The sequence below is a fragment of the Odocoileus virginianus genome, chromosome X (genome assembly GCF_023699985.2).
Source record: "Odocoileus virginianus isolate 20LAN1187 ecotype Illinois chromosome X, Ovbor_1.2, whole genome shotgun sequence".
NCBI classification, from domain to species: Eukaryota; Metazoa; Chordata; class Mammalia; order Artiodactyla; family Cervidae; genus Odocoileus; species Odocoileus virginianus.
The window spans coordinates 2,284,916-2,302,408 of record NC_069708.1 but is presented as its reverse complement, the minus strand read 5'-3'; the positions used below and the strand labels follow the sequence as shown (position 1 = coordinate 2,302,408).

The following is a 17,493-nucleotide window of genomic DNA, read 5'->3' as shown; positions in this document are numbered from 1 at the left end:
TGCATTTCTGAGTCACACAACTGAAGAAATGACCTTTCGTGTTCTGCAGTAAGTGACACTTAAACTGTATCTAATGGCAACAATTCTTACCTTGTATCTCCTCTATCCTGACTGTGAAATACTCAAAGATAATGTGTTAAGTACATGTCAGTATTAATATTCCTCATTTTAAGCATGCAACCCTCTGGAGGAGATGGATGGTGTGTGTGGTTATTACATCTCTTGGTATGTGTCTGAATTACCACGCGAGGAAACGGAGCACAGTTGGCAGTCGAGTTTCTGACATTTGGTTCTATCTTTGCCTATCTGATTTATTTTGATTTTAATAGAAATGATTTGGAGTAGAACTAGAAAGTGAACACTGAGAAATTGCTCTTGAGAAACAAAGAATTTTTTTTTCCTTTTCCAGAAACCGTAAAATCTTATTAATTCTGACAAGACTGCCCTGGAATTGAAGCAGCCTTTCCCCAGCCACTTCACCCTGGTGCTCCCTACCTTTACTGAGCTCATACACTCTGTGTTTTAGTGCTTGAGCACAAGCCACCTCTCTCTGCTCTATTGCTTTTGCATTTAAGTGTCTGGTTTTTCTCAAGCAGATTCCAAAATTGCTGAAGATAGGAACTCTTACACTGACATTCTCTTTGTCCCCTTCTTGTCATTGTCTAAGTGTCACCGCACAGCAGGTCTTTTAAGACTTCGTTATGAGTGATATGAATTAATGAGGAGAGGAGATATTATAAAAAGAAGTACACGATATGAAGGAAGAGTCCTCCCACCCTCATTCTGTTTCTTTCTTTAGATTCAAGAGCTTTCTTTTATCCCATCATCCCCTGTGAAACTTCCCACGATCCATCGCTGTCTTTTCAAACACCCCTCTTATGAATCTTTTTTCACCTGTTCTAACTTTTCTATCCCATGCAGGCTGGAACTATCACCCTGAATGAAGCTCTGGCAAAGATGATTTTGAATGTGTAGTCCTTTCTTGATAGCCGATTTTCCTCAAAGAATAAAAATGAGTTTCATTGGTCAGTACTGGCTTCAGGCTTGCTAAGAGGACCCCCTAAATTGGGCCTGTAATCTAGAGGATCTACTCTGGTCCTCCCCCACTGCACCCTGTCTACGGGGAGAGGAGTCCGTGGCCCATGGGAATGTCTATCAGGACCTGCACTCCCTGTTGTGTGCTTGTTTAAAGAGCCCCGTGTGTACACTTGCATTGAGGGCCTTCAAGGTCATCTTCCCGCAGTCCATCCTCTTGAGAAGAGATGATGAAACTAGCACGAACACACAGACCCAGAGAGTAGCTGAAGGGTGACTGTGGGGGATTGGGGCAGACCTGAGGTGCAGACTAGGGTGTCTACACATGTGTGTACAAATTTGCCACGGGGACTAGAGGGAGGTGAGGAAAAAGAATAGAAGGGAGCAGGCCCTAGGCTTCCCATGGGGCCATGTTCTCTCTCAAGGACTCCTAGAATTCTCCATTCAAACCTGGGTTTCCAGGTTGTTACAAAGACATGTGATAAGTCCCAATCCTGCAAATGCTGGGGAGGAATCTGTCAGCAATAATCCCAAAATTCTGTACTTTTTCTTTTATTAATATTTACCTATGGTTTTCTTTCTTCTTAAATGGCGATCACAAACTGCTGCTCGAAAGTAATGAGATGACACTGTGAGCCAGGCTTTTCTTCAGTGATATGTATCGGTGTCCAGGTGTCTGTTAAGTCTGTATTTAGACAAATCATCTTTTGACTTCACCCCAGGATCACTTAACAAAAATAGTGAACACTTGCATGGTTTTCAGTGGTAATCTAATCATTTATGAACAGTGATTGGGAAAAAGAAATCATTTCTTCAGTGAGGCACTTTTAGAACTCTTTAAGGTGACTTGAATTAACTGGCATTTTGTATATATGTTGAAGAATGAGTTTTTAGCACTGCATAAAAGGAACTTCCCACGCCAGTATTCTTGCCTGGAAAATTCCACGGACAGAGGAGCCTGGCGGGCTACAGTCCATGGGATCACAAGAGTCGCACACGACTTAGTGACTGAACAAAGGAACTTCACCTGTGATATTGAAAATGATGTAAGGAATGATGGCTCAGACAAACAGAAGGAGAAAGTGAAAAACAAAGCAGGAGGTGCCATTTAGTAAAAATGACTCAGATAAAGCTTTGCACTCACCTTGAATGGAAATTGCTATGAAAAATCTCCCAGTTCTAACTTTAGGTCCAGCTATACATAAGCAATTATGTTGCTGACCTTCCTGTTTGATAGTTGTTACAAAGTTAGTCTCACTCAATTGAATTTTTATTATTATTTTGTCCCTGTCCTCGACTTTTAGAAAGAGGAATTTTTTTTTCCCTTCCTTCCATCTCATCAATTTTTCCCCTAGCACATTTTGTTCTGGGGAAATGTTTTATGGCATTAGCACTGGGTTGTTTCACTCTCAAGTGGAAAGCATTGTAGTTGATTCATCTTCTTTGTCTTGTCAAACACTTCACTCATCTTGGCATTTGCAGAAGGCTTCAAAGGTGTGTCTTCTATTAGTAATATTAAAATGCAATTGCTCTCATAATTTTCAATAGAGTTTGAGTAGGATGCAGAAAATTACTTGACTATCTGATTTGGGTGCTTGTTAGCTAAATGATGCATTGTAAATAACCTTGGCTTTTTGTTCTGTTCAGTGAGGAAAGAAAAGCAGTCTGAAAATAATATCACTTTATTTCTTTAGCACAAACATGAATAGACAGCATGGGGATGTTGGTTTAGATTTCTGTACATCTGTGAGCTTTCCATGATAAGCCTGTACACCGAGTCGTTCAGTCTTTTCTTGACCACTCCCTATGATGCAGCATGGCTTCCTCATAAAATAGGCATTTAAATTAGAATAGCAATCTAGAGAAATTTGTGTTACACATATTAAATATTCATAGCAAGCTTGTTTGTTTGAACAGAAAATTGGAAATAACCTAAATGGAATAACCATCGGTAGAAAATAATAGATTATGATAGAGTCATTGTTATACAATACTGGACAGTAATGAGAAAGGACTAAACCTACATGCACTAAGACATGGAGCAATCTCAGAGCCATGTGGAGAAAAAAGCAACTGGCAGAGGGAGGCTTACCGTACACATGGCATTACCCCTGTTCCCCAACATCTCATTTGCTTCTCCTGTGGGGAACATGGCAGGATTTCATCTCCTGTTACCTTGAAGTTAGGCGTGGCCACATGACACACTTCGGCTAATAAAATGTTGGGGCGTCCGGCACTTTGTGGGAGCGTTTAAGTGCTGCTTGCTGGTGCAGAACTCACCTCTACTTAGGAAGGTGTAGTTGGTGACTGTGAAGGTGCGTGTTATGTGGAGGTGTGGTGGAGGTCACATCATGGGGGGCAGCTCCCCTGAGGAGTTGCCTGGACCTGCAGCTGACTTGGAGTCAGTGGGAAAAAAAGAATTGGTTCTGTGAGGTGTTGGGGAAGCTGGAATGTTTATCGACCAATGTTTCCTCCTTGGTTGAAGATGTTAAGTCCCTGGTGCTACTGGACTGCCCAAGTGCCATCACTGGATAAGCCCTCAGGTGTAGAAACAGAGCAACTTGGGTGGTTTAAGTGAGAAGCTATCACTTAATCTGAATTGTCTGCTCTGGCTGAAGGCAGAAGTGGATCCATGAACGTGGCACAGTCTCTGCTATGAATCAGTCAGATATGTGCATATGGTAGTTATCGGCACTACAGATACATTTTTGTTTTGTTTTGTTAACACTTTGGGGGGAGTAATTGTTTTATTTTGGAAATGTCATGAAAAAATGGCAGATGAACATGGAGGAACAAAATTGTGTAGGTGAAAGAGGAGAAAGAAAACTGCAGAAAGAAAGAAAGGACTGTAGACAATGGTGATGGGAAGAGACTGGAGAGAAAGGGTGTTGGTTCTCATTCTTGAGGTATTGTTTTTTCAGCTACCAATTAGGAGATGACTTGTTTCTTCTTGGACACTTTTCTTTGTATTTGTGTGTTGATTTCTCCAGGAGAATTATAACTAATTATATGTGACCTCTAGCATCAGAAGAGTTCTCATAAACTCAGTAGTGAAGCTGGACAGTTCATCATTCCTTTTTATTAAGTTAAACATCCTGAACCTTTGGAGCCAAGTATCTTTTGGACTTCATACTTTTTTAATTTAGAAAAATAATATGGCTCAGATATTTTATATTACATAACACCACGGGAGAGTCTGGGATCACACCACCTGAATCAAATGCATTTATGCTGTCAAATGTAGAAATGTTCACACCAAATGAGATAAGTAGAGGCTGTGACTAGCCTCTTAGCACTTTAGACCAGGTTTTGTTGGCAGATGAATCCAAGCTGGGTAAAGTTTATCTGGCAATAGAGCTATAAGGGAAACATTTGTTTCCAGGGCCTAATGGATTTTACAATTGTGAATAAGGAAATATAGACATATATGAAACTACCCTTTAAAATTACTATACAGAATATATGAACAAAGAATTATAGTGTGGTGGCCACTCTGAGATGGCTCTTCATGAATTCTCATCTCCACACAGAATAGGCTTGATCTGTGTGTATCCAAGAGAATATTGTAGAAATGGCCAAGTGTGACTTCCAAGACTATGTCATGGAAGACTTGTTAACTTCTGCCTTGCCCTTTTCTCCTGGATCACTAGCTCTGGGGAAGCCAGTCATTGTATCATGAGGATATTGAAGCAGTCAGGCATGTACATGAGGAGTTTGGGGGTAACTTGTCATATGGCAATCAATAATCAATATATACAGTCAGAAATTAGATCAAAGGTATATAAACTGGTATACTTAGAAAGCATAGACCACGTGATAAGTCTCCAATAGCTATAAATTACAGTTACTAAATTTTTGCTTTCTGTTTTCAAGAAAATTTTTGCCAGATATCTGCTTGCAATATGTATAGTTTTGTAAAACTCAGACGTTTTATTTATATACTTAGATTATAAATTATTAAAACTCTCCTATTAGTGACATGAGATTCAACCTACAAAAGCTCATCTGTCTGTTTAAAAAAGATATATTCTGTTTTCAAGATGACTTTTACTCCCTGTGGAGCCTTCAGTCTCCTTTCTTTTTAAGATCAGAAACACAAAACTGAAGCAAACAAATAATACCTCTGTATTCTCAAGGTAACTAAAATGAAAAAAAGATAATTTTTTAAGAGTTAAGTGTTACCTTAATTAACTGTTTCATTCCTGCTGGAAAGTCCATGCCATAAAAGAGGTTTCTTTACTAAAACTTTACAGGATTGGGATTTTAGTAGGCATGCTGATGCTCTGGAATGCAAGGGGCAAGCACACTTGTTTGAGGGAGCCACATACTAAATATTTCTGGCTTTGTGGGCTGTACAGTATCTATTGCAACTACTCAGCTTTTCTGTTGTGGTACAACAGCAGCCATAGATAATATGGAAATGAATGAGCATGACTGTTCCAATAAAATTTTATTTAAAGGCAGGCTAGATTTCACCTATGGGCCTTCGTTGGACAACCCTGTGATATCCTTAAGTCATTTTAACACAGGGCAGTTAATAGTTCTCTTTACTTGATTTATCAGTTTCAAAAGATGGCTTGTACACATCCCATAATAATATTTAGGGATACTCTGATTATATCATGAGGATGAAACATTTGCAAAGTGTGTTTGAAGGAATAAGTACAGGGACAGTCTCACATACAAAACAGTATGGTGATGCTTTCTTTATGGTCTAACTCTCACATCCATACATGGCTACTGGAAGAACCATAGCTTGATTAGACAGACCTTTGTTGGCAAAGTAATGTCTCTGCTTCTTAATATGCTGTCTAGGTTGGTCATAACTTTTCTTCCAAGGAGCAAGCGTCTTTTAATTTCATGGCTGCAGTCACCATCTGCAGTGATTTTGGAGCCCCCCCCCCAAATAAAATCTGTTACTTTTTCCATTGTTTCCCCATCTATTTGTCATGAAGTGATGGGACCAGATGCCATGATCTTAAGTTTTCTGAATGTTGAATTTTAAGCCAACTTTTTCACTCTCCTCTTCACTTTCATCAAAAGGCTCTTTAGTTCTTCTTTGCTTTCTGCCATAAGGGTGGTGTCATCTGCATATCTGAGGTTATTAAGATTTCTCTCAGCAATCTTGATTCCAGCTTGTGCTTCATCCAGTCCAGCATTTTGCACAATGTACTCTGCATATAAGCTGGACTATAAAGAAAGCTGAGCGCTGAAGAATTGACACTTTTGAACTGTGGTGTTGGAGAAGATGCTAAAGAGTCCCTTGGACTACAAGGACTTGTAGTTGACAAACCAGTCAATCCCAAAAGAAATCAATCCTGAATATTCATTGGAAGGACTGATGCTGAAGCTGAAACTCCAATACTTTGGCCACCTGATGCAAAGAACTGACTCATTGGAAAAGACTCTGATGCTGGGAAAGATTGAAAGCAGGAGGAAAAGGGGACGACAGAGGATGAGATGATTGGAAGGCATTACTGACTCAATGGACATGTTTAAGTAGGCTCCGGGAGTTGGTAATGGATAGGGAAACCTGGCGTGCTGCAGTCCATGGGGTCGCAAAAGTCGGACACCACTGAGCGACTGAACTGAACTGTTGGTAATGCTGGACACTCAGTGACCAAGAGGGTCCTGTCACTCTCTAATATTTATCATTCAACTGAAAGAACCATGATCAATAGCCCAGGTTTTTGAAGCTTTTGACTGGCATCATGAGTAGACATCTTTGACCTTTCTTGAAACCAAGTAAGCTTATGCTTATGAATGTTTTTCCTTCTCTAAAGGGCATTAATGGTAAAAGTATCAGCTGGTTGTAGAAACTACCCCATATCCGAGAAGATAATAATTACTTATAAATAGTAATGTAACATTTTTCAAGTTTACAAAATGATTTTACATAAATGCACTAAGACACTGCATTTTTACATCCCTCTGCCCCACCAAAAGATTATAGGTTTTGATAAACTGATACAAATAGAGAAAATGAATAAAAACTGCCTACTCAATGGTGTTTTCATCTGCTCCAAAGAATGTATAGTAACCCCGGTGCTTTCTAGCTCTAAAGCAAAAAAACAAGGTTTGCTTAGGGCACAGCCAACAAGCCTCTGCTCTGTCACTCTAGCAAGTCGCTCTGATCTAAGTAGGATTCGACTTCTGACCTGTGAAAAAGAGGTCTTGAAGTTTCTGAGGGAAGTTATTTTCAGTGGCATCCAATTTAGGAGCTGCCAAAATAAGCCCAAGCAGACAACTGGGAAAAGAATGTGTAAGAACCCACCAATAAAACAGTAAGCAAAATTCAGGGATATGGGGGGTGGTTTCTAAATGGGTTAGTCATGGAAGATGAAAGGCAAGAGCTCAATCCAAATACATAATAGATAGAAAACCACAGATTTGTAAGGATAAATGTTGTATGTTCTACTTTTCCTTCCACTCATTTAAAAATACACACATATATAATTAAATACACCCATACTTATATAACACGTAAATGCATAGTTAGAAATTTGATTGAGTAGTTAGAAAATAAAATCCATGTGTAGTGTTTTACTTCTGCGGAGAAAGGCAAAAACATTCATTTACTGAAACACTTGCATGAATCAAGTGCTATGGATGGTTTTGAAGCCCTTTTCTGCCTCCGAAGCACTGGATATGTAGAGAGTGATGCTGCAGTCCCAGAACTGGGCAGCCAGATCCATGGGCCAAGGAAGGGAATTCTAGAGAGAAAATCTCATAGCTGGGAACCACCTTAATAGCCCTCTTTCTTTATCAAATATCAGCAAAATATGGTATAAAATTGATCACTTCCTTCAGAACATATAAAGTGAATGGTTTCTAGTTATTGACTTCTGCTAATAAGGAAGGGAAGCATGTCCTTTGATGGCAAGCATGCATAAGAAGTAAAAAAAAAAGTACAAAACAAGCTGTAAGGAGATGGGGGCCAAAAACTTATAGCTGATGTTCTGATACAGACCCAAGCATAGCTATGAAAGAAAACCCAAAGAAAGGATTGGGTACTAGTTGATGGGAAACCTGTAGTGGATGGGATTAGGAGGCTAGCAGGCGAGGCCAACTGGTGCCAGAGTAACAGCTTCATTCTTTATTTTGTGTGTTATTAGAAGAGAACTGAGAATGGATGTGGTGTCAACAAACAGGAACAAATAAAAGAAGAAAAAGTGAGAACTCTCCTCGCGGTCCAGTGGTTAAGACTTTGCCTTCCAGTGCACAGGGTGTGTGTTTGATCCCTGGGGCTAATTTCCCACATGCCTCGCAGCCAAAAAACCAAACACCATAAAACAGAAGCAGGTCTCTCCCTTGGGGTCAGCCCACCCTCATGTCTCGAGGGTGTACTATGCTTTGTTTGCTAAATAAAACCCTGAGCTGTAACCAAACTGTAATACTAGTCCACAGTTTCAAATCTTTGTTGTGGCAAGACAGAACCAAGGAAATTACACACTCTCCTGACATATCTGGTGCTGTGACCTGGATATAACCTGGCTGAAGCAACCTTGGCTCGGCCCCAGCGATGTGGGGACCAAGCACAGCAGAAGCCCAACTCAGTGAAAACTCACTCTGTGGAAGCTGAATGTGACGGAAACCCAGCACAGCGGAAGTGACAAGAAGCCCAGTGTGCTGGAAACCGGGACAGCAAAAACAAACTCGGCGGAAAGCTCATGTAGCCCAGTCTCAGATTCCAGAAGACCCCCGATTAAGGGCTTGTGAATATTAAAAGCCTATCAGCATCATTCTTCTTCATTGACTACTCTACAGCCTTTGACTGTATGGATCACAACAAACTGAAAAATGATTCACGAGATGGTAATACCAGATCACCTTACCTGCCTCTTGAGAAAACCTGTATGCTTGCTGGTCAAGAAGCAACAGTTAGAATTGGACATAGAACAATGGACTGGTTCAAAATTGGGAAAGGAGTATGTCAAGGCTGTATATTGTCACACTGCTTATTTAATTTCTATGCAGAGTGTATCATGCAAAATGCTGGGCTGGATGCATCACAAGCTGGAATCAAGATTACCAGGAGAAATATCAATAACCTCAGAAATGCAGATGATACCACCCTAATGGCAGAGAGCAAAGAAGAACTAAAAAGCCTCTTGATGAAGGTGAAAGAGAAGAGTGAAAAAGCTGACTTAAAACTCAACATTCAAAAAACTAAGATCATGGCATCTGGTCCCATAATTTCATGGCAAATAGATGGGGAAACAATGGAAACAATGACAGACAGTTTTCTTGGGCTCAAATCACTGTGGGCAGTGACTGCAGCCATGAAATTAAAAGATGCTTGCTCCTTGGAAGGAAAGCTATGGCAAACCTAGACAGTGTATTCAAAAGCAAAGACATCACTTTGCCGACAAAGGTCCATATAGTCAAAGCTATGGTTTTTCCAGTAGTCATATATACTAATGTGAGAGTTGGACCGTAAGAAAGGCTGAGTGCTGAAGAATTGATGCTTTCGAACTGTGGTTCTGGAGAAGACTCCTGAGAGTCCCTTGGACTGCAAGGAGATCAAATCAGTCAATCCTAAAGGAAATCAGTCCTGAATATTCATTGGAAGGACTGATGCTGAAGCTGAAGATCCAATACTTTGGTCGTCTGATGCAGAGCCGACTCATTGGAAAAGACCCTGTTGCTGGGAAAGACTGAAGGCAGGAGAAGGGGACGACAGAGGATGAGATGGTTGGATGGCATCACCAACTCGATAGACATGAGTTTGAGCAAGCTCCAGGAGATGATGAAGGACAGGAAATCCTGGCATGCTGCAGTCCATCCTGTCACAAACAATCAGACTTGAAGTAGCAACTGAATGACAATCAGAACCGGTTTTAAAGTTGTTATGGGAAGTGGCCACAAGGGGGCAGCATTTCTTCATGCCCAACTGGTTCCTTGGGCAAAGGGAGCCTTAGGGAAAATCCTGTTTCTGGATTGTGAATTAGGGGGGAGTGGGCTAAAAGAAATAATACTAGTAAAAAAAGCGATATTGTAATAAATTCAATAACGACTTTAAAAGCTGTCCATGTCAAAAAACCTTGACAAGAAGAAAAAACGAAGAGCACATAAGTAGGAAGATTTAGAAGAGAAATTATTAATATATTAGATATATTTTAGTGGATTGCTTTTTATATGAAACAAATATTTTTGCAAAAGCTCATGCAAAAATGTTCCATTTCCCTCTTGCTATTATGAAAGCATGCACACAGATTTAGTGAAATCACTAATAATAACTAAGATTTATTGAGCACTTATCATGTGGCAGTCAGCTAATTTGCATGTAATAATTCATATTATAATCAGAGCACATCTTAGACAGGTTTGTTATTTTCTATATCTTACAAATAAACTGAGGGACAGAGAAGTGAAATAACCTCTCTGGAGCTATTTCTGAAACCAGATGTCCTGGGTTCAGAGACTTCATATTTATCTGCTCCCTTACTTTTTTTTGGCTCTTTGGAAATATAGCAGAATTGCTGTATTTCAACTTGTATTTACAGAATGAACATGCGCTTATTTTCTTGTCCCCCTGACACCCCTGTAAAATGATAGTAAAGAGATAACAATAAGATAAAACCACAAGTACAAAGAGAATAGCCTAAAAGATGAATACGACAAAATGTTGACCATTAGGAAGCGGGTTGCCTGGTAACTGACTTAGTTGGTCTGAGAACTGAATGGAACCTTTAACTTGATGGAGGGGGAGGCTGAGAAACAAGTTTATACCTGGGAACTCTCAAAGGTCTCAAGGAATGGTGACACCTTGAAAGTGAAGGGTGAAGGCAAGGTTGAAAATTGGAGGTTTGAAGGCACTTGTGTTTGAGAAGCAATTAAATCCCCAAAGCCCCTCTTCTACCCTGATATAGTTGTGAGGTTTTATTTTCAGGAGAAGTAAAACAGAGGGCCTAGGTTGTGGTGGTGGTAGAGGGCAGGTGGCGGGGAGTGGGTGTTGTTAAATTGTCTAGTGCACCATTACCAGAGGGGAAACTTAAAAATTTATTCTCAACAGAACAACCAGACTTTTCCTAAGACAGCAGAAGAGCCAGACTGGTCCGCACTGTGTCAGTTAGAACCTTCTAGAGCTATGTCTCCAAATAAACTGATAAATAGCTGAAGTGATTGGCCATACTGAGAGGAATTTTATACAACAGAGGGAGAGTTTGGGGGATAAATTGATAGTTGGTATGTAGATAACTAAGTAAAGGAGCAATCCGCTTAACTCCAAGGAGAAACAATGTTGTGTAAGAACTGAAAACTAACCTCAGTGTGGTCTATGATTCAGCTATGGAAATCATTTACAAGTCAAAGTCATGGAAATACTGATTATTGATACAACCAAAATTATGCTGTAGATGTGTTAGTTTTACATCTTGGAAGAAATTGGGTACAAATGATCCAAATTCTTAGATTTCATAGGGAGTTATGAGTAAACAACATCTAAAATGAAGAAAATATCTAGAAGTAGCAAAATAAGCATATTATTTAGGCTTACAGAGTTTTTTTTGTATGTCTGTTTTACAAAATTCAGCTACAATTGTTGATAGTGCTTGTCTCTATATATTATGAAATGTGGGAAAAGAAGACTGTTGTTTCTCTGTAACATGACTTAGAGAAACCTATGACCTTTTGACCTATGACCTTGTTCATAGATGAACAACCTCAGGAGATATAAAGACAATGTAAGCAACTTCAATAAATATCAAGAAACATAGATTTACTCTTAATGAGTCTCATTTAATTTGGAAATAAAGAATATTTCTTTAATAGTTTGGCATGTCCCAAGACCCCTGTGGACTCCAAACAAGCCTGTACATTCCCATGACACTGTCATCTCAAGGAGAGGTGCACCTCGAAAGGTTTAGCAGAGATCCTGCTACCCCCTGAATTGTTTCTCTATGCGTAACTCAGATAAAGCCAGTGGTTCTAAAACTCTTGTATCTTGGTCCTGCTCCTGTTTCATAAGATGTAAGGGTGAGCTTAGACAGCTTATTATGATTCTCTAGTTTTCTTGGTCTCCTTTTTAAAAGATTACCTACTTTAAAACACTGAATATAGCCTTAATATAAACACTGAAGAAGAAATCGGGAGCACTAATGGGTGGTAAATATTTTGTGAAGTTGGGAAGGAATGTAGGAGTGTAAGTGGCTAAGTTTGCAGAAACCATCTTCCCATCATGAATTATATTTTACATGAAACAATGTATGAATTCTGTCTTTCAAGTGTACTCACTATAGAAATAGCGAGCTTCTAATGATCATGACAAGTTTTAGGCTTTGGATTGAAAGCATAATACAAATATCACCAGTGCTATTGACTGCAGAAAAGTGTCATGATTAGTACTAAATTGTAGCTTGATGATTTTTTTCTTTAAATTTTGAGAGATTTGTGTGAATTTATTTTCCATTTCTTTGTCTAACTGAATTGAAAATGAAGTGAACACAAACTTCTTGTTTTAAAATATAATATGCTATTGAAGTATCTATCTCATGCTGGTCTGAGTTATTTTTCAAGAGCCCCGGGAGTTTACAGAAGGCACTATGATTGAGACATAAATGAAATTTTATGGAAACATTTTAAGTACATTTCTGACTGCATTTATTCTGAATTATTCACCATTCATTTTCCCCCAGCCAATTTCAGTGTGACATGACCCACACATTCTCTGTGGCCTCCACATGCTTTTGTAATAGGCAGTTTGGGGTTGATGTTGCTTTCAGATATTTAACTGTACCTCAGTCCCTTAATCTAGCTGCAATGATGAATATGTAACTAGAATAACCTTTCAGTTTGTTAATTCAAGAGGTTGATATGGTATCCTGAATTTAATATTTATGCTCCATCTACTCGATGGAGTTTACCAACTGGAACACCATGAATGGTAGGACACAGAAGGTTAAAACAGAGTCTTACTGAAGAAAGCAAGAGAGTAAATAATGTCAGGCCCAAGAAATGAGCAGATTATAATACATGGGAGAAAGTGTATTTCTAAAGTTTCTCAAAGTGAAGGTTCCAGAGGAAACAATGTATTGGATAATGCTATTTTTTTTGACAGCCCAATGGCCACACACAAATTGATGGACATGAAATATTTCCCTAAGCAAAATTGGCTATCCTGGCAGTTGGAACAAAAAGGAGCAGGCAGAAATTTATTGTGTATAAGTGACATTAAGTCAACCTAGAGCCAATTTTTTGCATTATGTTTATAGGACCAAGGCAGAAATTCTGTTTACTAGAGTGATTTTTATTTCTCCTCCCAATAAGAGGTAGAAGGGAGACTCTAGTAATGAAAGCACTTTGAGTTGGGGGGATGGAAAGAAGGGAATTTAAGTGAATGTGACGCGAGTGTGGTCACCATGAGAGAAATGACCAAGCTATGGTGATAACAGGTGACTAACTGTGAAGGCAGGTCTGGGTATTGTTTCTTTGTGCTGAAAGATATAAGCCTGAGTGTCAGTTAGAATATGAGGTCTGAGAATCGTGTGCGTGTGTATATGCATGTGTGTGCATACACATTAATAAGAGGATAAAGAAGACAGAGGAGGACAGATTTATGAATATCATTGTTTAATTAGTCAAAGTTTCAAGTTCAGGAACTCCTGGGGTTTTGATGTTCAGGGCCAGGACTTTCAGGCACTGAGATGGGTTGTTAAATTGACTTTCCATACCTTGATCCTGGTTTTCTTCTATTAAACAGAGACTTCTTTTGAGCATTTTATAGTCTGAAATCCAGATGAGATAAAGAAGAGTAAGCAAAGTGGAGTGAGCAGACAGGAACACATTTTTCTGGGAAGTGAGGAAAAGGGTAGGAGTGGAGTCAACAGTGAGAACATCTTGATTTTGAATCAGCAGGGTCCTCAAGTAGGCATTCTTCAGTCCCCCCCGTCCTCCACGTAATGGGATTGAGTCAGGCATGGGGGAGCTGACACAGTTGGCCTTGAGGCTCTTGGCGATGAAAGTTAGATGTGAGGGTCAAGGTGAGGAAACATAGTGTTCACTGTCATAGTTACCAACAGATATTACCCCCTGGACCTTGTCTTTACGGCACTAACAGTGGGACTTTTCCCAAATACTTTAACTCACTGTGTGTTTATATGTGTACATTTTGGCTGAGTTGCCCCAGAATTTGCTTTTTAAGGGAGAGGATCTATAGTACCTCACATACCTCGAACAGTTATTCTTTCCCTTTCCTGTGCTTTCCTGTCAGTCGTGGAGGTCTATGACGGTTAATTTTATGTGTCAGCATGACTCAGCTAAGGGATGCCCAGATAGCCAGTAAAACATCATTTCTGGGTGAGTCTGTGAGGGTGTTTCCTGGAAGTTATTAGGATGTCAATTGGCAGAAGGAGCAAAGAAGATGCCCTCACCAGTGCAAGTGGCATCATCTTGTCCACTGAGGACCTAAATATTGAGTTGACCAGAAGTGCTCATTTAGGTTTTCCCATGAGAAAAACCTGAACAAGCTTTTTTGGCCAACCCAATAGAACAAAAAGATGGAGGAAGGGCAAATTTACCCTCTCTGCTTGAGTTGGGGCATATATTCTCCTGCTTTTGGACACCAGTGCTCCTGGTTGTCAGGCCTCCAAGTTTGGACTGGAAATATGCTTTCCTGGGACTCTGACTTGCAGATAGCTGTCTAAGCTCTGTCCTCCATAATCACTGAGCCAATTTCTCAGAGTAAATCTCCTTTCAGATATCTCTATGTATCCTCTTGGTTCTGTTTTTCTGAAGATCCCGAATACAAAGTCATTTAAAAAACATTTCAGCTTTTTTTTTTTTGTGGGAAACAATTGTGTGTGTGTGTGTCTGGGAAATGCCACAACACAAAATGTAAAATTAACTAAATGAACATTTCCAGGAACACTATTATTTTATCGCCCAAATAATATTGTCTTTATTATATGCTGGAGATAAATCAGTGACCAAGACAGGCAAGGCTTCTGCCCTCATGGAGGTTACATTCTTAGGAAATCTTTGGGTGTCATAAGGGCCAAGACTAGAAATGCGGATGAGAGGATGTTTATATAGAGAGCAGCATTAATAGGTTTAGTACACACTTAGGGCCAGCTGATAGAGCTTGAATAATTACAAGGAGGAAAAGATGATTTCAGATAGGAGAGCTTTGTGAACAAAAGCACAAGCGCAGGGTATAATGAGGAGTGAGCTTATTTGTCTGGTGTCTGGGACTTGTATATAGGAATAGTGAGAGACAACATTTAAGAAGTAGATATTGATAGAACAGTGAAGTGACATGATAAGATTGGTGTTAGCACAGTTGATATGGAAATCAAATCAGGAAGTAGGATGCTGAAAAAGACCGGACAGACTGAAGATGTTACCAATGGGAATGCAAAGTTAGTGAAACATACAAAACATTTGAAAGGAAGACTCAATAGGCTTTGGACTAGTGTACATGAAGCCAGAGGTGGGAGAGGAATCAAAGATCATTCTATCATGTCAGACCTCAGTTGTAAGATAACGAGGTGACATTAGAACACATGGAGAAGTCCAGATGGAAGATAGTTTGGGAGGGTCGTTGATGAGGTATAATTTAGATATACACAGTTATGGAATTTGAAAATAGAAGAATTTAAATTTATTTCAACTTCATTCTCTCACTTGCAGTTTTCCTTACCATTTTCACATACACAGAGAAGTTGAAAGACTAATACAATTAACACCTATATATCCCATACATCTAGATCCCAGATTCAACAACTTCCATTTTGCCTTATTAGTTTTATATCCATCCATCTACCTACCTACCTATGTTTTCGAGTCAACTATTTGAAAATGACTTGAAGGAGAAATAAAAATTCATTCCTAAATATTTCAGCATGCATTTTCTAAGAACATAAACTTCAGCTTTGAAGGAGATTAAGACCTAGGGTGTTTCACTTAGTGGTAAAAGCTGTATCAGAGCATCAGTTATCTGACAGTCAAATCTACTACTCTTTTCTCCTACTATATAGCTTCTATGTTTAAATAAGGTGTTTATTTGTTTGGAGTGTTTGGGCGTATAGACTAGATTTAGGCAAGTAAGAAACAATATTAGAGAGTATAAAAGCGATCAAGTAAAATTTTATAGATAGAAGACTTTGAGAGCTTAAAAAGGGGAAGACGAATGATAAGAACAATGGAGCAGAGATTTATCTTCACGGGAGAAATTTAATGGTTATATCCAGTGGTCCTTGGTGACATCTGACCATGTGGGTCGTACAGCCTAGGGAACTGGGAAGGTAGGCCAAGACTATGTTCTGAGGTAGGCTTTATGGACTACCTCCTTTGTTTTTTTTATTATAACCACATTTCCCACTGCAGAAAGCAGTATTTTAGATTGATATGTATCTGTACCTAGTGGTGATATTATTTTAGTATAATATGTGTTTGTACATGTGTGTATTCTTTTTCAGATTATTTTCCATTCTAGGTTATCACAAAATATTAAATACAGTTCCCTGTGCTATCAGTAGGTCCTTCTTGGTTATCTGTTTTATATATAGTAGTGTGTATCTGTTAATCCCAAATTCCTAATTTATCCCTCTCCCCCTCTTTCTCCTTTGGTAATCATGCATTTGTTTTCTGTGTCTGTGAGTCTATTTCTGTTTTGTAAATAAGTTCACTTCTATAATTTTTTAGATTATAATTATATTAGATTAGCCATATGATATTTGGCTTTCTCTGATGTTTCAGTTAGTATGACAATCTCTAGGTCCATCCACATTGCTGCTAATGGCAGTATTTCTTTCTTTTTTATGGCTGGGTAATATTCCATTATATATATGTACCACATCTTCTTTATCCATTCATCTGTAGATGGACAGTTTGATTGCTTCCATGTCTTGCCTATTATAAACAGTGCTGCAATGGACACTGGGGTGCATGTATCTTTTCAAAGTAGCGTTTTTGTCTTTTCCAGATACATGCCCAGGAGTGGGATTGCTAGGTCATATGATAACTCTATTTTTAGTTTTTTAAGGAACATCCATACTGTTCTCCATAGTGGCTACACAAGTTTAAATTCCCACTTAACACTGCATGAGGGATTCCTTTTCCACACCCTTTTCAGGATTTATTTGTAGACTTTTTGATGATGAACATTCTGACTGGTTATGAGGTGATACCTCATTGTAGTTTTGATTTGCACTTCTCTAATAATTAGTGATATTGAACATCTTTTCATGTGCCTGTTGGCCATCTATATGTCTTCTTTGGAGAAATATCTACTATTTAGGTCTTCTGCCAGCTTTTTATTGTTTTTTTAACATTGATATTGAGCTATACAATTTGCATATTTTGGAAGTTAATCCCTTGACAGGATTAATCATAGCAAATGTTTTCTCCCTGTCCATAGGTTGTCTTTTCATTTTCTTTATGATTTCCTTTGCTGTGCAAAAGCTTGTAAGTTTAATTAGGTCCCATCTGTTTATTCTTGCATTTATTTCCATTAACTCT

At 39.0% G+C, this 17,493-nt stretch overlaps 1 long non-coding RNA gene across 1 annotated transcript in view; it reads left to right on the top strand.

The window, feature by feature from the left end:
* The window catches only part of LOC139033150 (uncharacterized), a 165,429-nt gene that overhangs the window by 61,142 nt on the left and 86,794 nt on the right, over positions 1-17,493 (top strand). The window lies entirely within an intron of this gene.